The sequence below is a fragment of the Microtus oregoni genome, unplaced genomic scaffold (assembly GCF_018167655.1).
Source record: "Microtus oregoni isolate MIOR12 unplaced genomic scaffold, Mior012 000020F_ref0000438, whole genome shotgun sequence".
NCBI classification, from domain to species: Eukaryota; Metazoa; Chordata; class Mammalia; order Rodentia; family Cricetidae; genus Microtus; species Microtus oregoni.
Genome location: NW_024543079.1, coordinates 37,767,372 through 37,791,678, shown reverse-complemented (window position 1 = coordinate 37,791,678; position 24,307 = coordinate 37,767,372). Strand labels below are relative to the sequence as shown.

The window sequence follows — 24,307 nt, the reverse complement described above, 5'->3', positions numbered from 1 at the left end:
GATCTAGCCTCCCCAGCCAAGGTTTGTGAGTACACATCAGGAGAACCTGGAAGCTCAAAAGGCTTTGCAATTGGAGCTGGTGCGTCCTAGGAGGACACTGAAACCCAGACAGGTAGGGTACCAACTGAAGGTCACACAGCAAGCTAACCGCAAAGCGAGCATTCAGACAGACTCTCCATCGCCCTGCCTGTCACATGCTGTTTCTTTAGGATGCTCCCCATACTCTGTGATTCCTCTGTCACACCTCTCTGTCCACTTCCCTTGTCACTGCCCACTTTCAATGGTGCTCAGTCCTCTGCCCTCTGCCACAGAAGGCCAATGATAGCCTTTTCTGTATTCATGTTATACAAAATGACAATTTTGCTCCCATGGTGGCCCTATGGAGTTAAAATAAAACTGTCAGGCCATCAAGATGACTAAGCAGGTAAAATAACTTGCCTACAAGCCTGCAAATCTGAATGGTAGTCTGGGGAACCACAGTGAAAAGAGGCAACTGACTCCTAAAATTTATCTTTTGACATGTACACGCACACCATGGCACACAAGTGCCCCCCTCCCCCGCACCGTGAACATGGATAAGCAAAATGATAGGAATAAATAAAATATCTTTAAAAAGAGGTTCTCGAATCCTGTTCTTCCAGTCAGGACCTCCTCCTCACCTTTCCTGCACTGTCGTGTACCGTATTCCTGACTCGGCTTCTTGCTGTATCTTCTCACAAGACTTTCAGAATCAAGTGATTCCTGGCCAAGATCCAAGAGCAAAATTGTCCTGTTCCTCAGTGGATTCGGATGAAAACTGGTAACAAAATTAGGTTCAACTCCAAAAGAAGACACTGGAGGAGAGCAAAGCTGGGTCTGTAAGGATTCATGCAGTGGCAAGACAGAATTTATACTGAATCGTGGCCCTCCATCAGTCCAATCAGATGGAGTTCAACATTTTCAACCTGGAGACTTGGTCGTGTTTAAGTTGAAGGAGTGGTTTGTCCAGTAATAAAATATAGGAACTTTTTAAAAAATTCTCTTTTAGGCTATCCACTCCTCCCTGTTTCAGAGACAGCCATATCTTCTCATGAAGTGCCAACCTTGTCCCCAAGACTTGAAGGCAAAGTCAGAGTAAACGGACTTGACCATATTGGGCACCTGGGTACCAGAAATGCTACCGTATCTGGAAAAGTGAAAATTGTTGCCATCACTTACCCTTTTATTGACCTCAGCTACATGGTCTCCATGTTCCAGTATGACTCTACTCATAGCAAGTTCAATGGTACATTCAAGGCTGGGAATGGGAAGCTTGTCATTAATGGGAAGGCCATTGGCATCTTCCAGGAGCAAGATGGTGCCACCAAAATCAAATGGAGTGACGCCAATGCCGAGTATGTCGTGGAGTCTACTGGTGTCTTCACCACCATGGAGAAGACTAGGGACCACTTGAAGGGTGAGGTCAAAAGTGTCATAATCTCTGCCCCTTCTACTGATGCCCCCATGGTTGTTATGAGTATGAACCATGAGAGGTATGGCAACCCATTCAAGACTGTCAGCAATGCTTCCTGTACTACCAACTGCTTAGTATCCTTGGCCAAGGTCATCCATGACAACTTTGGCATTGTGGAGGGATTCATGACCATAGTCGACAACATCACTGCCACTCAGAAGATTGTGGATGACCCTTCTGGGAAGCTATGATGTGATGGCCGTGGGGCTGCCCTACTCTCTTAAATATCATTAATAAAGTTCACTGGAACCACGAGAAAAAAAAAAGGAAGAAGAAGAGTTCTCTTTTAGGCCTTATTTTACAGATGAGATAACTGAACTGGAAAGCAACCAGCCAGTTGTGGTTGGGGTTTATGTCAACACGACACAAGCTAGAGTCATCTGAGAAGAGGAAGTCTCAACTGAGAAAACGCCCCCATCAGATTGGTCAGTGGGGCAGTTTCTTGATTGGTGATTCATGTAAAAAGACCTGGCCCACTGTAGGCCGTACAGTTCCTGGGCAAGTGTTCCTGGGGTGTAGAAAAAAAAACTGAGCAAGCCAGTGAAAGTGAGCCTGAAGCTGTGTTCCACTGGTCTGGGCCTCCAAGTTCCTGCCCTGACTTCCCTTCATGAATGACTAGAAGCTGTAAGGTGAAGTAAATCTTCCTCCCTAAGCTTCTTTTGGCTATAGGGCTTTATCTCAGTGATAAAAACCTAAGTAAGACACCAGCCAATGAAGCTACTTGGGTCTAGAGCCAAGTCCAGCCTCCTGACTTTGAAGTCCTCATCTGCCCTCAGAAGTATCAGTGCCCCTAACAACAATCTATAAATATTTGTCCTTATACCCACAGATAAATGTAGGCTTGACCCCTCAACAAGTAAGTCTCTTTGTAACAGATGGAGAAGACAACAGAAATCCACAACCAATCAAAATGCATAGTTATGGAGCCCAGTTCCAGTGGCTACATCTACAAAATACTCTTGCACCTAAGACCCAGGGAAACTGCAGGAAAGGAGCAGAAAGACTAAAAGATAGAGGATCATGGAGTTTGCTATGAGACTGTGTCTCCTAGTAATAGCAGAAGATACACCCATGGAGTCTCACCAACATGACTGCCCAAATGTGTACCCAGCAAGGATGATACCAATGGACATGCCACACTAGGTGGAGAGAAGCCCACGAGGGCTCAAACAGACACAAGAACTATAGGCAACTGAGGAAAGCTGGGAGAGGTTGTCTGGTACCAAATGGTCAGCCCTGCAAATATACATACAAGCAACATCATATGGACTCAACAGGTTATATATAGGGAAGTATATGTACATACAAAATAAGAGGCTGTATATTGAAGTAGAGTAGGGAGGGGTATATTGGGATGGTTTGGAGGGACGAAAGGGAAGAGAGAAGTGTTGTAGTTATAATCTCAAAAATAAGATTTAAGGAAAAAGTATCGGGATAGTTGATTTACAAACCTCATGCTTTCTGGTCCCAGTTCCCACAGAAAAACTGCCCCAATTCTGCTCCTTTCTCCTTAGACTTTTCCTTCCATTGTAGGATGACCACGAAGCATGAATCTCATTCTCCAAGACTAGAACACATAAAAGAGCATGGAGCTACCCACGCCTGGACAGCTTTAAGCTCTCTAGGCTCAGGGTCCTTGTCAGTTGATAGGCACTGAGCCAAACATTGTGCCGGTGTGTCTCTAGTTCAGCAAGGCCACAGACATCGCATCACTATGCAGTGAAAGGTGCCGAGCCTGCCAGGAAGTGGCTTGCGCAAGAACACTGCTACAGTCTGTTTGTACCAAAGTTCAGGTTAATGGGTTAGTCCTTATCTATTGTGACATGCTGAGATGGGATGGAGCCTCTATGAGGTGTTTGGGCCCTGCTTCCTGAAGGGATTAGAGCAGTTCCTACAAGAAAGGGCTAGTTTCTGTTAGAGCCCCCTTTGCTCTGTCTCTTCTGCTCATAAATCCCCTGTCTTAGGGTGACTATTGCTAGGTAGAAACACCATGACCAAAGCAACCTGGGGAGGAAAGGGTTTACCAGCTTACAAATCCATCCAGGGGCTGAAAGAGTAACAGTCCATTTATGGGAAGTCAGAACAAGAAGTCAACAGAGCAGGAACCTGGTAGCAGGAGCTGATGCAGAGGCCATGAAGTACTGCTACTGGCTGCCTTGGTCCCCATGGCTTGCTTGACCTGCTTTCTTATGGAACCTGGAGCCACCTTTTCAGAGATGGGACCACACACAATCGGCTGGGCTCTCTCCCATCAAACACTAATTAAGAAAATGTCCGTCAGACTTGCCTATAGTCTGATCTTTCAGAGGTGTTTTCTCTGTTGAGGTTCCCTGTCTTAGATGACCCTAGCTTGTGTCAAGATGACATAAAACTAACCAATACACCACCTTTTCTCCTTTCTTCTCCATGGGTGAACCATGGAGAAGTACCCCCAAGAAGCCTAGCAGAGTTTTGTTTCACATGCTGCCCTTCCCCCACTTTTGGCACCCTAGTGTAAATTAGTTATGTATACAAATTGTCTCAAGTATTCTGTTATAACTACAAAACTGACCAAGACAAGATCTCATGGACATTAACCAGACTGTGCTTTTACCTCCCTTGTTGTCTTGGGATTGCTTGTGCTGTTGGAAATCTGCAAACCTGAGGTGCCCAGTCATCAGAGCCTCTGGGAGTGTGTGGACTCCCAGGCTGCCTTGGCATGGCTTTGCTTTGGTTTCCAGTGAGTGAAAAGCAACCTGAGTTGGTGTGGGGAAGACCAGGATATTTTTGCTCAAAGCACTTGCTCAAAGCCTGTTCTGAATGAGCCTGATCTGCACAAGAATGGAGAACTCAAGAGTTATAGGACCTCCCTGGGCCCCGGGGTGTGGTCCTAGGTGATCAGAGTTCAGCATCGCCTCCTATTGCTCAGCAGCAGCACAGTCAGCAGTGGAGGCTGCAAAGGCTGTTGGGAGAGAGCTTGGATCCTGACAAGACCAGGCTTGAGCAGCGGGCCTCCAGCCACCCGCCCCCCAGGCTCTCACCCATGAGGTCTCCAGTTCTCTCCGTCTGGTCCGTTGATCCTCATTCTTTTTCTGTCAATGAAGATGCTATTTACTCCCAGAAAGTTCATCGTTCCCAGGTAAGATCCATCTCCGTGGTAAAGAGCCTCCATCTCCCCTTCTCAGGAGACAGAGAGCGAGAGTCCTATACTCGGAGCCCGATCCACAGAAGGGAAGAGGACCTACAGGGACACTGACCCACAGAAGGGAAGAGGACCTACAGGGACACTGATCCACAGAAGGGAAGAGGACCTACAGGCAACACTGATCCACAGAAGGGAAGAGGACCTACAGGCGACACCGATCCACAGAAGGGAAGAGGACCTACAGGGACACTGGCTAGCAAGCCCTGCTGGAATAGCGGGGACACCTAGTCCACAAAGACAAAGTTCAGAGGAGCCTTTGTCAAGACTCAGCCCAGATCTTTTCTCTGACATTCAGGCTAGGCGTCGTTCTTCCCAAACTCCCACAGTTCCGTGAGCTTCCTCTTGATTTAAGTTTACACACACCATCCTAACAAAACACACTGACACTACGTTCCAATGCAATAACATATTTTAGCATAATGCCCTAAAATCCTATTACAAACAGAATGTGCGAACACAGATTCGTGTTTTAATTCAACATTTTAAAACACAATTCTTACCAACATTCTCATCTAAAGCTCCAAGGCAACCCACCTTCTAACAGATAGCATGACCCTGCATCTGAGCGCAGACTCTTAACACAGAGAACACAACATTTAGACTCCCAATAGAAAAAAGAACAAGGTCTGTGCTATTGGAACACAGGTCTATCTCAACTCGCTGAAACGTTATTCTAAGGTACCCTTTAGCGTGGATGACTCTGGATATGCGTTGAGCAAGGTGCTGTAGAATCCAAGCCATACTCAGAGCTCATGGCTTCCTTACAGGCCATTCACCACGGTGTGTGACCCTGGATGCCATGGTTGTGAGGCCAGAGCACTCCCTAGTTCTGACCCTCTCAAAGACCCAGGCAGCTACACCCATCTGTATAGCAGTGGCAGACTTTCTAAAGCCTGACTTCCCTTCTTCTCTCCCCGTTCATTATTCCCTTCCCCAGGCTTCTGTGAGCTGGGGCGGGTTTGGGGTCAGGGTGGGTAGGAGGAGTACTGGGGATCAGCCTTTGAATACACCAGCCTAGGCCTTCCTTACCATCTGGGTTACAGCGTAAAGACAGAATGGACCTTGGGGCAGTGTGAGCTCCTTCTGGCCTTGGGGAACTATAGACCCCATCTGGGCCTTCTGGTCCACCTGTGACTTTCCAGCAATAAATTGCCTTACTAGTAGGCACACCCCAGCCCACTCTTTCCCTGCTTTGGCCCTTGCTCTCCCCATGCCCTGGGCCCATACCCCCTAATTTCCCATGGTGTATTCAGGAGCTTCTGTGGGTCCCTCCTGCTGTAGGCTCCTCACCAGTGGCCCCACGGGCTGAACTATGTTGCTGCAACCCTGTTTCTTTTAATGGATTCTCTCCCCTAGGCCAATTTTCTTTTCTAGGCGGTCATTCATTTCTTTCCTTCTTCATGCTGCGGTTCTCAGCAAAGGTGGCTCATAGAATCACTCTGCTTAACGTCTCATGGCCCTAGCACAAGACAGCTATCCAAAAAGTCAACATTACCTCGAAAATGATTCGGCTGTGCAACTAGAACCCAGAGCTTTGGGCCGAATATCAGCTCCCAGAGGCCAGGACCGCTTCTGTCTTGCTCCTCTGTGTCTGACAACCAGGAGAGGAGGTGTCAACAAGAGCTGTCCAGTCACTAAGCCATATAACCAAGCAAGTCCGCTTGAAAATCTCCCACATAGGGCAGCGGTGGCACACACCTTTAATCCCAGCACTCAGGAGGCTGAGGCAGGTGCACCTCTTGAGTCTGACGCCTGCCTGGTCTACAGAGTAAGTTCCAGGATAGTCAGGGCTACACAGGGTAACCCTGATTCAAAACTCAAAAGTAAAAAAAAACAAAAAAAAAAAAACCACTTCCACATAGGAAATAAAAAATAAAAACAGCATGTAAGTTTTCCCAGTGAAAAGTGAATTTCTTCCTGCTCTAGGTTAGGTTGTCATAAAAGGTCAAGCCCCTTAGTTGGGGTGGGGGAGGGGCATTCTCTGCAGACAGCATAGCGGTACACAGGGCCAGGGGTATGGCCAAGATGCTAATTCTCAAACATGACAGAGATTTTCTTGCCACCTTGCCCAATTGTTAACTTGTACCATCACCTGGCCCGTGTCTTTCCTCCCCAGAGCGTCAGTTTCTAACTCAGCGGGATGAGCACCCTGCTTCCTGCGCAGGGGTGACATTGAAAATCAGAAGAGACACCAGATGCAAAGCGGCATCCTGAAGCCCGAGAACCCTCTCCGCATCCAGCCTGTGTCTCGCTGTTATTAGGCTGCAGCACGTCACCGAATCTGTACAGCCGGAATTGTCCTGCAGCTATGCTCTTTCCAAAGGTAGCCGGAGGCTCAGTCAGTCCAAAGTCACCTGACCTAGAGCCGAGACGAGACCGGCTTTGCCTTTCCCAAGGCAATGGAAGAAGCAAATTAAGGCTCCTGACCTGGCAAGTCCCAGTCTGCAGGATCTGAGGATGCCCATGTCCAGGCATGCCAGGTGGCCAGGAAGGGTGAACAGCTTACTTTCATGACTGTCTCACCGCTCTCGATTGTTTGCTTACGAGAGGGGAGGAGGTGGTGGGAAGCTGGGCCATCCAGTCACACGGGGTGAGTTGTCTCACTGCCAGCCAATCCCGTCTGCCAGAGCTGGCGCTGGAAAGGCCCTGGCCCCATCTTGCCAGGACACTTTATCTTTGTCCCAGAACACAAAACGAGCCTTGTCTTGGCCCCTGCAGCACCGATTCCACATGCTCCTGACTGCCCCGGTCCTCGGCCCCTGGAAAGGAGGACTTTGTCCAGTCAAAAGACTAACTTGTTTCTTTTTCATCAAAATGTGGTGGCTGACCTGGCTGATTTATCTTGGGAAAAATGGTGAATGGGGGAGGGGAATGAGGTGACAAGGGTGGGCACAATCCAAAAAGCCACATAGACTGTCTCACTCAGGAGTGGGCTCTTAGCTCTTACCAAGACAGAGTAATAGCTGTGTATTGAGGGCAGTTTCAGCGGCTCAAGATAGTCCTCAACCTTACTAGGAACACAGACGCCACCATCAGATAGTCTGTTTGTTTTGTTTTGTTTTAGCCTTTGAAGTTTAAAAATAAAAATTGCCTTTGAAAAGAAGCAACTTGTTATCATACCTGAGCATGAATTAGTTCTCATGAAAACAAACAGGTGAGTTAGTAGCAGGACAAAATGGGCACAAATGGAGCCATTATAGGTTAAAGATGCAAGAGTCGGAGACAGGAGGGAAGTAGGCGCCTGTGCATATGCACGCACTTGCACACAAAAAAATGCACATATGTTCACTTATATGTGCACACACACAGCACACACATATGCTCATATACACAAAAATGCATGAAAATAGGGGCACATGCACACATTCATGCATACTTGCAAGTGCACTCACACACACAGGGTGGCATATTCATATGTGTATCTCTACATGTAGGCCCAGAGACAGCAAATAGGCCAACATAATCAGGTTCTTACTATGTGTATGTATATGTATGCATCTATGTGTGTATTCTTAGTTGTGTGCATGTGAGTATGTGTTTATTCATGTGTGCTCCAAACTATATATGTTTATGCGAGGGAACATATCTATACCTATGTATGTGTTCATAAGCATATTATTGATGTTTGTATGTGTGTGTGTCTATGTACATATATGCATGTCTGTGTATCCATGAATGTGTGTATGTGTATGCCTGTTTTCATGAACTTGTATGGATGTGCATGATTACATGTATGCTGTATGTACATGTATGTGAACATGTATACATAGACATATGTGTCCATGCATGTGTGCATGTGTGAACACATGATCATGTATATGTGTGTATGTATAGCACAATGTAAAAAAAAGGGTCTGTGGTATTGGATGGCTCTTGGCCATGCAATTTTACAGGTGACACAGAGGCTGTAAGAGTATTCAGGAGGTGACATGATCTAGTTTGCATTTTAAGAAAGTCTCCCCTTCACTGTGGTATGAATCTAGATTGTATGGAGGATGGTGGTACCATCAGGTAGGAAGAGTGTCGTTAGCTGGGACAGGTAGTTCAGGGTGGGCCAGGGAGAGTGGACAGATTGAGGGAAATAAACTTCAAGTCAGGGAATGAATGAGCCCTTGCCGTGAGAAATGTAGGTCTGATCTCCATTCTCCCACCAAGTAACAGTGGAAAAATCCATCTCCCTTCGGAGGCCTCAGTTTCCCTGTCTAGGACATAAGATCTGAGGAGGTAGAGCTGCTGGTGCCAAGGTCTTCTGCAGTAGGCACAGGCAGCCCTATATTTGGGGCTTTGGCTCTCGGGCTGTGATCCAGTTACTAATCCCAGCAGGCCTGAATGCCCCATGGCAGCTGCAGACCTGGGGATGATGCGGTGGCTCAGGCACAGTTGCCTGTTGTCTGCAGAAACTGGGACAACTAGAGACTGAGACTTGCCTGCCCACCCACAGGCTGGGAACGGCTGGTCTGACGTCACTGTTCAGTCGGAGGGAAAGTGCAGGCTACCAGCCCAGGGCTTCCTGAGCCCCTCAGGGGACTGATGTCCCACCCACAGTGCCCTTCCAAGTGGTTCGGTCTCAGTTCTGGGACTGTGCACAACCCTGTGGATGACCCTCAGTGTACCGGTTCAAACTTCTTTGCTGGGTTCTTGACAAGGTAGAAATCACTACCCCTGTTTTATTGAGTAGAAAATTGAGGACCAAAAAGTAGTGGGCAGCAGAGCTAGGAGTGAACCTAGGTCAAATTGTTCTTCCGTCATCCTTTGCTGCCTTTCACGGGTGCAGTGGATGTGTGAAAAAGAGAAATCGAAGCTAAATATGTTTTAATAAATATAGACATTCACACCCTCCTGCTTTGTCAGGGCTGAGGACTTCCAAACAAAAGCTCTTTCTGCAGCTGAAGTACAGCCCTTTTGTGAAGTGGATAAGCCCCCTGGTCATTGTTTACAGCTGTTTTGCTGCTCGTTTATTCCATTGTAATTGCAGCAAATTTTTTTTCCGGACATATACATGCTGGGGACTCTATGAGGCTCCAGGGAGGGGACCATAATAATTAACAGAAAATGACTGAGTTCCTGAACCCACTGGTTTGCACTGCAGTTGAAAGATGTCCTCTTCTGGATGTTATTTCTGCTCCAATCTCTGTACAAGAGAAATCCAGGGGCCTGGTGAGGGGCTGTGATTTCACCGGGGGAGAGACCTGATCAGAATTCAAACCTGGACCTTGTGGCTCAAAGCAGCAGTAGTCAAAGCGCTGCGGGAGCTGCCGGCCCTGCGTCGGGCAATTTGATTAGGGGTTAGTAGAGGGATTACTCACAAAGAAAGACAAAACTACAGGAGACCACAAAGCACCAATCAGGACCCTTAGTTCACAGTGAAAGGAAAGAGAAGCCCATCTTTGGCAGATAGATGAGGACTCCCAACAGAGCTGGGGTTTCAGTGGAGGACTTGGTGAGCACCAGTAGACTAGGAGTAAACACTCCAAGTTCATGGTCCTCTCCCCTTCCACATCTTTCCAGCATTATCAACAGGTCAGATCATTGTCATGGTTCCTGTAGAAGATTCTGGGGGAAAGAAGAGTACAAAGGGGACCTGGGAGAAAACCATGTGGTCCTCAGCCAAAGGTGAGATGCTTCTGAATCAAGGGCACCTTGTTGGGCCAGGAAAGGTCTAGACTCAAGATCAAAAGGGTTCTAAGTTTCGTGATGCTTCTTACTTCAGGCTGACGGGAATGCGAATGTGTGTCCGTTTAGACTTGTTCATGCATGTTCGTGCATGTGTGTGGTAATCACACGGTGTGTGTGTGTGTGTATGTGTGTGTATGTGTCTGTGTGTGTGTCTGTGTGTATGTGTGTGTCTGTGTGTATGTGTGTGTATGTGTGTGTATGTGTGTCTGTGTGTATGTGTGTGTATGTGTGTGTATATGTGTGTGTGTGTGTCTGTGTGTGTATGTGTGTCTGTGTGTCTGTGTATATCTGTGTGTGTGTCTGTGTGTCTGTGTGTATGTGTATATCTGTGTGTGTGTGTCTGTGTGTATGTGTGTGTATATGTGTGTGTGTCTGTGTGTCTGTGTGTGTGTGTTGTAGTAAAAAGGGGGCGGCGGGGCTGTGTCCCCAACACCCCAGCCACCTGCTCGGCTAGCTTTTGCCCCGAAATAATTGCACGGACACTGTATTCTTTTAAACACTGCTTGGCCCATTCTCTTCTAGGCTAATTCTCACATATTAATTTAGCCCATTTCTAATCATCTGTGTGTAGCACCCCAAGGTGCGCTTACCGGGAAGATTCTAGCTTATGTCCATCCTGGGTCGGACCTTCATCGCTTGTGTCTGCCAGGGAGCAGGGCATGGCGTCTCTGCTGAGGCGTCTGCTCCGGAGAGCAGAGCTGTGGAGTCTGAGCTCACTTCCTCTTCCTCCCAGCGTCCTGTTCTGTTTTCTCCCCCCACCTATCCTCTAACCAATAAAATGGGCCAAGGCAGTTCCTTTATTAGCCAATGACCTTCCTCCATCAGTGTGTAGCTGTGGGGCTGGGTGGCTCTCCTGGTCTTGCATTCTTACATTCACTCTGAATGACATAAGAAGTTGTAAGAGTGTTCAAGGGGTGGCATGGATCTAATTTGTGTTTTCAAGAAAGTCTCCCGACTATTGTATGAGAATAGATTGGATGGAGGATGGATGTGACCGTCAGGGAAGAGTGTCATCAGCTGGACCACTTAGTTCAGGACAGGATCAGGGAGAGTGGACAGATTGAGGGAAATAAGCTTCAAGTCAGGGAATGCATGAACAAATGAAGGAGCCGTTATGAGAGAAATTTAGGTCTGGTCCCGATATGCCCCCATCATCTGCCTCCTGTGGGTGACCAGGGGACAAGTATTGATGGCTGACTGCTTTGCTGACAGCCTTAGGGTATGAACTTGGTTGACATCTATCAAAGAATGCAGGTGCTATCTGGCTTGGTGCAGACTGGCGCAGCCTCCCACACTGCTGGGGCTGTCTTGGTGCGGTGGGGAGGGGAAGACAGAACAGCAAAAAACGTGGGGAGGAATGTCAGCTTTGAGGGGACAGGTAGGGGGTGAGACGGAACAGCCTGGGAGCTAGCATGGGGACTTCAGTTTGTTCCAGGCTTGTTTGAGTTCACTGGAAACTAGATACCCTTGCCTGAGGTAGTTGCCTGCAGCGGATGGATGAGAGAAGTAATGGCTTTATCCCGTGAAAAGAAACCCAATTCACGGGTTTCTGAGGAATGCTGAGTTTGGGTTTTGTTTATCCACTAGCAATCTGTTCTGTTTACCTGGTCAGACTGAGCTGAGCCCTGACTGCCATTCAGGACGTTGTCAGCAGCAGAGCTGCTTAGTTTCGAAGCGTGCTTTGGACCTGACCGTGCCTTCATCTGCAAATGGAATAATTACTTGTAAGGGTGAAATCAATGCTATGCACGAAGCATTTAGGTGAGCGCTTGGCACAGAGGAAGCGCTGCTATTGCTAATGGCTATTATGACTACACACCTCTCAGACATCAGATCCAGCACCATGATGAGTGTAATACAGACTTGGGCTAATTTCTCACCAAAAACCTATGACATTTTGGTGTCCATTTCACAGCCGAGTTTGGCCCAGAGACTCTAACCCTTTCTCAAGGTTCCACCGCTTACAGGCAAAGAGGGGTTTGCATCCAGCTCTCAACCCACCCTGGATCTTTATACGCATTGCTGCTTCTCCTCAGGTCTCTACCAACGGGGACACTGAGGCCCTGAGAACTCATTCCAGAAATAAGTCCTGCTGGACCCTCTCACCAATTCAGGCAACATCACACCTGAGGGGCAGAACTATGGAGCTATTTCTGTGCGCATTCTTGGAAAGGGAAACTGAGGCTCAGAGAGACAGAGGAACTGCTCAACACCTGGGTAGAGGCAGCACAGGTGTCCTTTCTCCCAGAGAGACAATACAGTCTCTAGGACCCCAACACCACCTGGCAACACCCCTCACGCAGCCCAGCAGCACCCCCACCCATCTCCCTGCTTTATGACCTGCTTTATGAGCCAGAGACCTGCCAGCTTCTGTGTTGCCATGGAAACAAACCCAGCACAGATATTCTGGTTGCTCATTCTGGGGTTGATGATTTTTGTTGTTGATTTTCTTGCCTGTGTATACGTGTGTGTGTGTGTGTGTGTGTGTGTGTGTGTGTGTGTGTGTGTGGTGGGGTGGAGACGCAGGTGCAGGCAGATGCATATGAAGGTCAGACAAGACCTTGTTGTCTGGTCTTCTTTTCGATCCCTCCTCTCTTTATTAACTGAGGTAGGATCTCTCACTGATCCGAGAGCTCACAGACATGAGCTCGCTCTCCAGATTATCTCTGCCTCCCAGGGGCTACGATTACAGGTGGGCCATCAATTCTGCCTGGCATTTGAGTGGGATCTAGGAATCTAAATTCTGGTCCTCATACTTGTGTGGCAAGTGTTTTATCCAAAGAGTCATCTCATTACCTTACAAGATTGGCAATTTTAAGTCAGGAGCCAAACCAGGAGCCCAGTGTCGGAGCCAAGGATTGGAATTTGGGTTCCTAGGCTACATAGAGCCTGCCCGTGTCTCCTCTGCCCCAGTTCATGCTGTGCCAAAAGAGCTCAGGGTCTGCACATCTGGGCAGTCAAGGGGCTGCAAGAGGATTGGGGGAATCCGCAACACACAGGAAAACACAACGGGTCACTAAACAAGGCTTGGGGATCCAACAGAGCTGGGCTGTCGACCCACAAGGTCCAGTATATGCAGAGACAAGAGGACAGCCCACATTAAAGGTGTCACAGTGGTTTACAAAGACACACGGATGCATACTCAGAAATAGAGGTGGGCACACAGCAGCTGCAGGGGAAGATGCCCATGAACAATACAAATTCAGAGTGGTGCCCAGGTGTCCAGGAGCACAGACTCCAAGACACACAGAGGACATCTGGATACCCACAGGTACATGTCAACACACATACACATACATGCAAGGCATACACACACACGCACATACTGCTTACCAGCTGTATAACTCAGGCACCTTGTCCCACCTTCCCAAGCCTCAGTTTCATCCTCTGTCATGGGGGTAGCATGGTTGGAATTCATGAGGACAGAGAATCAGCAGAGTGCCTGTACCCCTCAGACACCTCTGTGTAGCCACTCAACCGACATTCATTAAGTACTTTTTCTGTGCCAAGGGAGACGTGAGCTAGCAAGGATTCACTCAGCTCTGGTTGTGTCTGCTCCCTTGGGGATCCTCCAGCCCAGGGATACAGAATCCCCTGCTCGCATCTCACAAAAATTACACCAGTCAAAAAGTGAAAGCAACATGAGATTATGTGCGGCTTCACCAGAGCCTGCCCTGGTGAGGTGGAACAGCTTCTCGGAGCTGTCAGAATCCCCCCTGTCTTCCTGGACTTGAGGCTCAGAAAGGGTGCACAACCAAAAGAACTCCAGGGTTCTTATCTATATCTAGAGACGCCCAGCCTCTGTGCAGAGTGGCCATGGACGAAGCTTAAGTACGGTTGCCAGGGAACTGAGCAATTTTCCAGATGGCAGGCAGTTTGCGAGGGTGCCACCTCCCCTTACTCTCTAGGTATCCTCGAGATGCTCTGGATTTCCAGCCTAGCTAGGCTGCCTATTCACTGATAATCTGGCACAGGTGGACAGAGCTGCTCAGGATCTTGCTTTCTATGGATGCTCGGCTCTGCCTACTAGGAGGAAAATCACGAGGAATGGTCACAGTGCCATCATCGTCCCCAAGGTCATGACCAAGGTAAGCCCAGAATTCAAGGCAGTCCTGGAGGATCTACCACAGCTCAGCTCAGCCAGTGACCTTGGCTGAGAGATTCTCCACTCCCCACCCCGACCCTCCATCCATGAATCAAATGTCTTTGCTTGACCCGAGGAGATTACAGGTTTCCTCCCACATGACTCTCAGGATTGGGGAGAGCCTGAATTAAGGATGAAAGCAGAAGTGTCCTGAATAATTAAAGAGGCAGGTGGGCCTCTATCTATCACCTTGAAAGGCTCCACAAGGCCGGTCAGGAATGTTGTGCAAAGTTAGCCTCCCGGATGCCATGGCATAAAACACTAAGTCAGAAAAGGACACATGACCCAGCCACTCTGACTCTGGGTGCATGGCTGAAGCAAGCAAGAGCAGCGTCCCAAGAATAGATTTGTTGGGGCTGGGTGACACGTGCTTGGTAGAGTGCTTGTCTATCACTAGTGAGGCCCGTGTTTGATCCCCTGTACCACCTAAGATGCCTATAATCCTAGCACTTGGAAGGTGATGACAGGAAGATCAGAAATTCAAGGTCATCTTCAGCTAGATGAGGAGTTCGAGGCCAGCCTAGGATACATGAGCCCTTATCGCCAAGTGGTCATAGGAGCCAAAATGTGGAAGCAGCCTGAGTCCACTGATGAAGGAACAGATAGCATATCCTGTGCAAACATGTTTGCGGGATGGTATTCAGCCTCAAAAAAAAAAAAAAAAGAATGAGTTTCCGCCCTGTTACAATACACATAGACCTTGAGTACATTATACTAAGTGAATAAGCAAATCATAGAAGAACAAATGCCGTGTGCTTCCATTTGCATGAGGTTTCTAGAATAGTCAAATCCATAGCAACAAAAGGAACGGTGGTTGTCGGGGCTGAGAGCCTGTGTTTAATGGATATAGAAATTCAGTTTTAAAAGGTAAGGAGGTTCTGAAGATGGACTGTAACAATGCCTGCACAACAGTATAAATATACTTACTGGGAATAGGCCATTTTAAAAACAGCTAAAATGGTAGATATTATGTGATGGAGTATTACATCTTTTTTTTTAAAAAAAAAATGGCTGCAGCTGTGCACAGTGGCACACTGTACGTGTTCTATTAGACTGGCTGGATGAATGGAGGGTGACCTCAGCGATGCCCAGAATATACTCATGACATTCCTGCGGTGTGGTATCTTCAAAGATGTCAGTGTGGAGAGACACCCCATGGCAACAGTGCTGAGCCAGAGATGGGGCTGAATCATCGGCTGGCTGTGCACTCATTCACTCCGTGTTTCAGCAGACTCTTCCAGTAGAGACCTAGTTGCATGGTATCTGGTGATATTCAAAGAGAGTTCCAAGATAGCAATGCTCCCTCCATCCCTTCAAGTGCCCATGATGATTCCCTCAAACCTGCCAACAGGACTGCAAAGATACCTAGTGACAGTGACGATCACCCCTGCCACACATCAGGCCTGTTCTGGGCTCAGAAGACTCCCGAGGGAGCAAGCAACCCACCATCATGTAGCTTGCACTGTAGCAGAGGAGAGTAACGGCAAACAGAAAACCTAAAGGAATCTCAGGGAGGGATTCTCGGGAGATGGGAATAGAGTTCTGGGGAGGAGGGGGCAAGAGCAGCGCTGGAGGGTTATCACCAGGAGACCAAGAAGTCTCGCTGGGGAGCTGTGGCCAAGCAAATACCTAAAAGAGGTGTAGGAAGAAGCCATATGGATCCACTCAGGCAAAAGCAGGGACAAAGGCCTTGGGTGGGAACATCCCGACTGTGTTGGCACAACAGCCAGGAGACCACTGAAGCTGGAAGACACACTCTTTGGGAAGATCCGGGGATTAGAACAGGAAGTCATCATGGGCCTATCTGCCTAAACCGGGGCTCTTGGATCAATGAATAGACTTTTGGTATCAGACATGGTAGGAATCGCAGGAGAGCACCTGTCCTCCCGGGGCTGCCACTGAATCCGTGTGATTGTGCGCGTGTGGGAGCAGTCTCAGAACATGTGCGCACATGAGTGTGTCTACCTCTGAGTGCAGAGGTGCCTAAGTACATGTAATCATTATGTCCTGACCTCCATGAGGTAAACAGTGATCTCTTAGACACCCCCACTGTAAGTGTGGGTATCCTTGCCCCCCCTTGTGCATCTACAGAAAGGTCTTCATGTCCATCAGGGGACAACATCTACTTCCAAATGTCAACAGCTGAGCAAATGTCATCACACATGTACACCGTGGTCACACAGTTTCCAGAGTTCTGTCCAGGTAGTGTGATTCCCTATAGGTCTGTCACTGGCATGATATAATCATGGGCAAATTTAACACCCCTCTTTGTCTTATCTTCCATATCGGTAAAATGGGAATAGAATTTTTTAAAAAAAAAACTGTCCTATGAAGTTGTTACATACAGAGATTATATATGACCCACAAATTCCAATTCTGGAATCATATCAATTAATATATGTGAAATAAATCCTGGGCACAATGTGGGGCTGTTCTTACATGGAGTTCTGTCTGTCTGTCTGTCTGCCTGTCTGGTTCTCTGTCCTCCTGAGAACTCCATTCCTTTGGAAGCAATTGTCTTTATTCAGGCAAACCCTCATGTCTATCATTTGTAGCCTGTCTCTGGTGACAAAGATCAAATGTGGCTGGCGTGAGGACAAGGGGAGGGATGGCAGAGGAATTAACGCTACAGCTTGGCCAGCTGGACTCTGACCCGAGCAGCCAAGCAGCTAAATAGGCAGGCAAGCAAAGGGAGGCCCAGCTTGGGGTCTGGGCCATCTCTAGCTTTGACCATAGGAATTCTTTTCACATTCCTCTTGCATCTCAGCTGGAAGGGGTATCCCAGAGAAGTGTTGGGTCCCTGCCACCACTGGGTCACAGCTTCCTTTCTTGAGACAGCTGATCTATATGGACCCTTGGTCTAGCTTGCTGAGTCTTCATGTGGACTTCCTGAGATCGCTCTCTCATTAGTTCCGCTTTACAAATGGACAAAGACACACAGAGACACGTTGTTCATATAAGCCGTGCAACTGGCTCAAAGACTAGAGCTCAACCACGTCATGCATGTGCTAAATGAGGAAGTAGGCCCCGTGAATGAGAGTGGAGTGAGATTGGAGGCGGGATAAGGAGAGCAAGGAGACAGAAAGCCATGGGGACTGGTGTGGCATCCTCCTGGCAAAGGCTGGGACCAGCTTGGCACCCTGCTGGAGAGGCTCTGGGGAGAGGAAGGGAGTGGCAGATGGGGCCAGATGGCGGGGGCTAGAAGGCAATGGAGGTGCTTGAATTTAAGCCACACTGAGGTACCATGGGGATGAGCCACCTGGATCCTTTGGTCTGGATAAATTGGTGAGCTGAGTGAAGGTCTTCAGAACAGCAACTAGCTGGCAATGGCCCAGCAGCCCAGGAGAGCCAATTATAACAAAGGCTCTGCGGTTAGTCTGCCAGAGGGCTGGGACACTTTTGGCCAGACAAATAACCTATAGTTACTGAGCCTCAATTTTCTCACCTAAATCCCTGGTTGAAAAGATTGAAATTATTGTTTCAGAGCTTGGCTCGTGATACTCAATAAATAGCCATCAATTATTGAGTTTAAACTCCTGGTTTATGTTACATTCGGTATGCATGCACACGGCATACATGCATACGCAATGCAAGTCATCGCAAAGTGATTAAAAGACCTGGTAGAAAAGATGGGCAGCATGCGCAAACAGACGGGAAGTGCCCAAAGAGGAAAAGCTGGCTGGCCCAGTAACCCCATGCTCATGAGGCATGATGCCAGAGAGGAAGAACTCTGTAGACGCCATTAGAATCGGAGTGGACACAGCAGAACGCGACAACAACCTGGTGATGGCTTCGCAGGAAACCTCTGAAAACAGAAACCCCCAGCTGCAGCACCAGCTCTCCGGATGTTGCAAAGGTTGGTGCACAGCCCCAGGTGCACAGTGCCCGGTGGTGTGGCACCCACGTCATTCAGCAAACATGTGACATAATGTCACATGTTTGGTGGCATCCCCACCTGTGCCAACTTCTCTCAATACCAAGGCTTTCAACAGTGATCAGGACAGAAACTCGGTCCCCAGGGAACGGGACAGCTGCCTATTTGCTCTGAGCTGCTCTCCGTCCAACCCTCAGGAGCTCACAAGCTAACGGGGCAGAGGGGCTGGGGTTGGACTGATAGATAAATAAAATGCTCTCTTAGATGGTGGCATAGTCGGTGAAGAAAGACACAGAAGGGAACAGGAGGAAGAGAGCTGAGGATGCATTTTTATTTTTTTATTTAAATAACATTTTTTTCATTTATTTTACATACTAACCAGTTTCCCCTCCCTCCTTTTCTCCTACCCCCTCTCTCCCCTTTACCATCTAAAACCCCCTCCCCATCTGCTCCTCCTCCATCTCATTTCAGAAAGGGACAGGCCTCCCATTGGCTTGCACAAAGCACTGGTGCACCAAGTTGAGGCAGCACCAAGCTCCTCCCCTACGTCAAGGCAGGACTAGGTAATCCAGCATGAGTAACAGGTTATCAAAAACTAGCTAAGGGGCTGGAGAGATGGCTCAGTGGTTAAGAGCATTGCCTGCTCTTCCAAAGGTCCTGAGTTCAATTCCCAGCAACCACATGGTGGCTCACAACCATCTGTAATGGGGTCTGGTGCCCTCTTCTGGCCTTCAGGCATATACAGACAGAATACTGTATACATAATAAATAAATATTAAAAAAAAAAAGCTAGCTAAGCACCAGGGAGAGGTCCTGCTCTCACTGTTAGACCCCTTACTAAGAGATCAAGCTTCATGACTGTCGCATACATGCAGAGGACCTACGTCGGTCCCATTTAGGCTCCCTGACTGTTGGTCCAGTGTCCATGAGCTCCTGCGAGCTCTCTGTTGGTTCCCCTATCATGACCCCCTGGCTGGTACAATCCCTCCTCCCTTTCTTCCACAAGACTCTCAGAGCTCAGCATAGTACTTGTTTGTGGCTCTCTGCCTCTGCTTCCGTCAGTTACTGAAAAGAGTGAAGATGCATTTTTAAATAAGATGCTTGGGCAGAGTCTGAATAATAAGGTAGCATTTGAACAGCCATCAAAACCGGGTAGTGTGTGGTAAGAAAGGGCAAGTTGGGGGGACATGGATAGAAAGAGGAGCTTCTCAGTCCAGAGCCTCCATGATGCCTCTCACAACTGAGAATCGAGAATTCCAGCGCTATTAACAGTAGCTGTGAAGGTTACTGACATAGGAAGAACATTTCTTCTATACAGACATCTTCAAGTAGGAATGTGAAAACAGCATCAAACCAGACTCGAGGTCTCGTCATTTATGATCTCAAGTAGAGTTCTCCTCCTCTTGTGCACGTTCTGGGAAGCTCAAAACCGATACCCTGGATATTTGTTTACAGTAAAGATACCCTACTCTAGACCCTTGTGTTCTAGAATTTTGCCTGGAATCCCATATGGTTTATCTCATGAACCGTTGTGATTTCATTTCAATTTCTTAGCACGGGCTGGAGAAATGCCCCAATAGTTAAAGGACTCTTTGGAGATAATAACTTTACAACTCACCAAAATCTATATATACAGATATATATATATATACAAAATGTATGTAATATATATCTTATAATGATACATATATCTATATGTGTATACAAACATATACATATGGCTATTGTAAAAATAGAAAACTTCCCAAAAGAATAATGGCTATTGTCTTTGCTTTTGGTATTCCACCAAGACTAGATCCTACTGCTGAAGGTACCACATACTTTGGTTACAGGATGTAGAAAAACCAAACTGGAATTGAGCTGAAAACTTCCTCTCTGCTGGTTACATACATAGTGCTAAAAACTGCTTAGCAGGCTGCTTGGGGTAGTGGGGTGGGGGTGATCACCAATGGAACATTGCAATACTACAATACCTACTCCTAACTGGTGTAATAGTGACATGGTTACACTGGGGGAAACCAGCCTGCATACAAGGCCCATTCTATAGGAGGGAGTCCACATTCACTACTATAAACCTGGCTGAAAGCCTGTGACGGGGTGAGTCATGAGCCCAAAGCAGAACTTGCTTACTGTTGCTTCCCTAAATGGACATGTTGCCACACTTCCTTCTAAGTATTTATATTTATAAACACGTATTTGCGCCCCTCTTAGCTTGGGGAAGGCTTCCATTCCTCCCCAAGGAGCTATTGAGTGTTTATAATTGCTATAAGAGATGTCATGTTCTTCTGTGGTGTATCCATTGAAGGTGTAGCTGGGAAGAAGGAGTTCAGAGTGAAAGATGGGGGTGACAGGGAGTAGAAAGGGAAATATGTAATCACAATACACTGTGTATGTGTACGTATCATCAAAAATAAATAAATAAATATATATAGTACATGGATTTCTTTAAGGGCAATGAAGGGCGACTCTACCTTGAAAAGCTCATATCCATGCTTGGGGACATCTTATCCCTTCCCGGAGCACCTCTTCTGCTGATCCCCATGCATTAAATCCATGTTTAAAAACCTCTTTTAAAAAGAGGCCATGATTTGAAAGAGCAAGGTGAGATTTAAGGGAGGGTTCGGAAAGAGGAAAGTCAAGGGGGAAATGATGTGATTGTATTATAAACTTGAAGATATATTTCTAAATCTCCTTTAATAAACCAAAACTCTGTGTCATACTGACTCGTGAAATTCCTTTCTGTGGCAGTCATAGATTTTGGCTTTACTTGAGTGTTACTCCATACGGAGTAAAGGAACTCCCCAGGGTGCTGCAGCATAGAAACTGTATTTCCTTCCCTGCCATCACCGACAGCTAAGGGAACCATGTGACTGTCTTGGGAGTTTCCATGCCAGTCAATGGAAAGCACAGAGGAACGGGGCCAAAGTAGGAAAGGGTAGGAAGTCTGGTGACAGGGTTAGGGAAGCAGGGACTGGGCCCCCGGATGAAGCAGATAACATATCTTGGCTTTACCCCTGAATGCCACAGGTACCCACCAGCTTCCTACTGTGAGCTGAGATCTGCACTAATAAATTCTTCAAGAACAGCTTGTAGGAGAGCAGGAGGGCCACTGGAACTTAGAGCACCTGGGCCAGAGGTGGTGGATGGAACACAGGGTTTAGATTCGGGGTACACTCTGAAGGATCAACTGATAACAGGGTGGGGGCCTTGTTGTTCTTAGTGTTGTCCTAGCTTGGTATTGCTGTGATAAAACACCATGGACAAAAGCAGCTGGAGGAGGACAAGGTTTACATTTCTACGTCACAGTCATCATTGAAGGAACAGGAGGGAGACCGTTAGCCAGTTTTTATACAAATCAGGACCACCTGCCAAGGGGTGGCACGACCCACAGTAGGCTGGACCCTCCGACATCAGTCATTAATCAATAAAATCCCCCTACAGGCCACTATGATGGAGGCATTTTCTCTATTGAGTTTCCCTCTTTCCAGATGATCCTAGCCTGTGTCAGGTGACAAAAATCTAGCCAACACAGTGTTGTTATAAAGCCTGACAAGGACCCCAAGACCTTTCCTTGAGTACCCCCGTTCCAACCTTCCAGAGACACCTTGTTGATCTTGTTGGAGGACTATTGTCAAGGGCCCTTCTCCCAGAACTTGACCCTGAAGACTTTGAGCTCCCATACAGCTGAGCCATTCCAGCTCCATAATAGCAGGATTTGAGTTGATTTTTTTACTCAAAAATCAGCAAACGTGACTGAAAACTCATCAGAGAAACTAGTCCTTGCAGCCACAAGCGGCCCTGTGCCCCTGTGGAAAGGACAGGGGTCAGACTCTCCAGACACCGGCCCACACCTGCTTCTTTGTCCTTCTCCACAGTTCTGAGCAGCCTGATATCCTCTCTTTCCTCTGACCTACCCACAGAAGCAGGAGAGAAGAGTTTCTCAACAGTGTAAATACATCATTCATTATCTAAACTCTGCTGTAGCTCCCAAGCTCAGTACAGGATCTAGAACCCTCCAGGTCCTGTCTGATCTGTCCCCTTTTTTCTCTCTTCCACCTCCACATGCATCCCCTACCAGACAGAAGAACCTTTGCCCGGAGCACACACACACACAGAGGTTCACACACTTGTTCCTCCCATGGAGACATGGAGAGTCGTCACATGACTTGGGGGCCAGGTCCCACTCATCTGCCAACTCCAGGGCCAGAGCATTCTTCCCAGGTCTTCTCTCTCTCTCTCTCTCTCTCTCTCTCTCTCTCTCTCTCTTTCACACACACACACACACACACACACACACACACACACACACACGGCGCTCCTTTCACTCCACATCCATTTATCCCTCATCCAACTCACACATACATCAAGAATGTGGGCACTATAGGCAGCCGTGGGCCCATTGACAACAATGACACTTCTCAGCCAGCAGACCAGTTTCCCACCGAGCCTGACATTGTCTCAAGACCAGGGCATTCCAAGCTAGTTGGCATTAAAATAACTTGGAAGAGTCAAATAGATGGGTTAAAACTTGTTGTCACCCCCACCCAATCCCTGTGGCCTGTCAGTTACATGTAGACCAACACCATGTGTGCCTTCACACACTGGTGCTCCGGGAGGGCCGGGCTAAGCGTCATTCATCTCTCTCTCGCAGGCCACCGCAGTCTGGTCCTGAGGAAGTACTCATAAATCCAGAGCTGGCTGTGACCTGGAGACAATGGTCAATTTGGCTCTGGCCATGCATTTCTAACACGAGACAACTGAGCTCCAGCAGCCGAAGCCGGAACAGGAGCAGGCCAGGCACGTGCTATCTGCCCTTCCCACTTCTCACCTCTTCACATCAGAGCTACCCAGGCTCTCTGGAGCTTGCTGTGCTTTCTACTTCTCATCAGCTGCCAACCTTGCCTGTTGACACAGGGCCTCCCACAGGAGGAAGCTCAGAAGCCGCTGGGAAAGTATTTGAGGAACCAAAACATCTCTCCCCCATACCGCCTCGTGTCTCCTCTGGCCTCTGTCTGTGGGAACCCTAGGTCTGACCTTGGTGCAAGCCCGAAGCTCACAGGGCAAGTGTCAGGCTGGCCAGTAGTCTATCCCCTGATGAGAAGGTTCTGGAACACTCTGTGTCTCTCTCTGCTGCACCAGCATATCACATTCCATACCATCATGTCAGATCAAGTCACGCCAAAAAGTGTGGTCACACTCAGCCCAACACACGTCTTCAAAAGGACATCATTCTTCTGCAGCCCTTTTGCTGACTTCCTGCTTGTAATTCTGCTCTGCGTTCTTCTGGTTACCCGATAAACTCATTTGCACAACTCTGAGAATGTGTTAGCTAACATCTGCAAAAAAGTCCAGAAGTCCGGTTGCCACAGCTATATGTCAATCAAGGTCTCGGCTCCAAGTCTGTGCCATCATCTGCGCACAGGTCCTCAGTCTGGATAGAGGCGACATAGCTCCACCAATCCAGTGCCGTCAATTCACACTGCACACTGCACTCACTGTGCAACGTTAGGAAATCCCTAGCCCTGGTTAGTTACTCTTTGGGCCAAAAGAATGGGTATCAGCCAACAAAAGCATCCTTCTGGGCAAAATGATCCCATCTTCCACGAAAGTCTATGGCAATGTCTTCTTCCTGGCGAGCTCCTTCTCATTAGCCCCACCCCATTCTTCCTGGTTAGTCCTCTCTTTCTGTTTTAATCTCCAGTCACAAAGGCGGCCATCACTGAGTTCTGGATGCGGATCTTGATAACACTGTTTCTCTTCACTAACAACTTGTTTAGGAATGGCCATGCAACTTGTTTCTGGCTTATGGAAATGCAAGCAAAAAAACCTTCTGTGTAGGCTGATCAAGGAAAGCTTTTGTCTTCCTGACGTAGAAAACAGGCTCGATGATGAAGTCATTTGGTCCCTTGATTTTCCTTTATCTTCATACCCTGGATG

General features: G+C 47.9%; 1 pseudogene; it reads left to right on the top strand.

The window, feature by feature from the left end:
- Positions 1-923: 923 nt before the first annotated feature.
- Positions 924-1,716, top strand: LOC121460054 (annotated as a pseudogene).
- Positions 1,717-24,307: the final 22,591 nt, after the last annotated feature.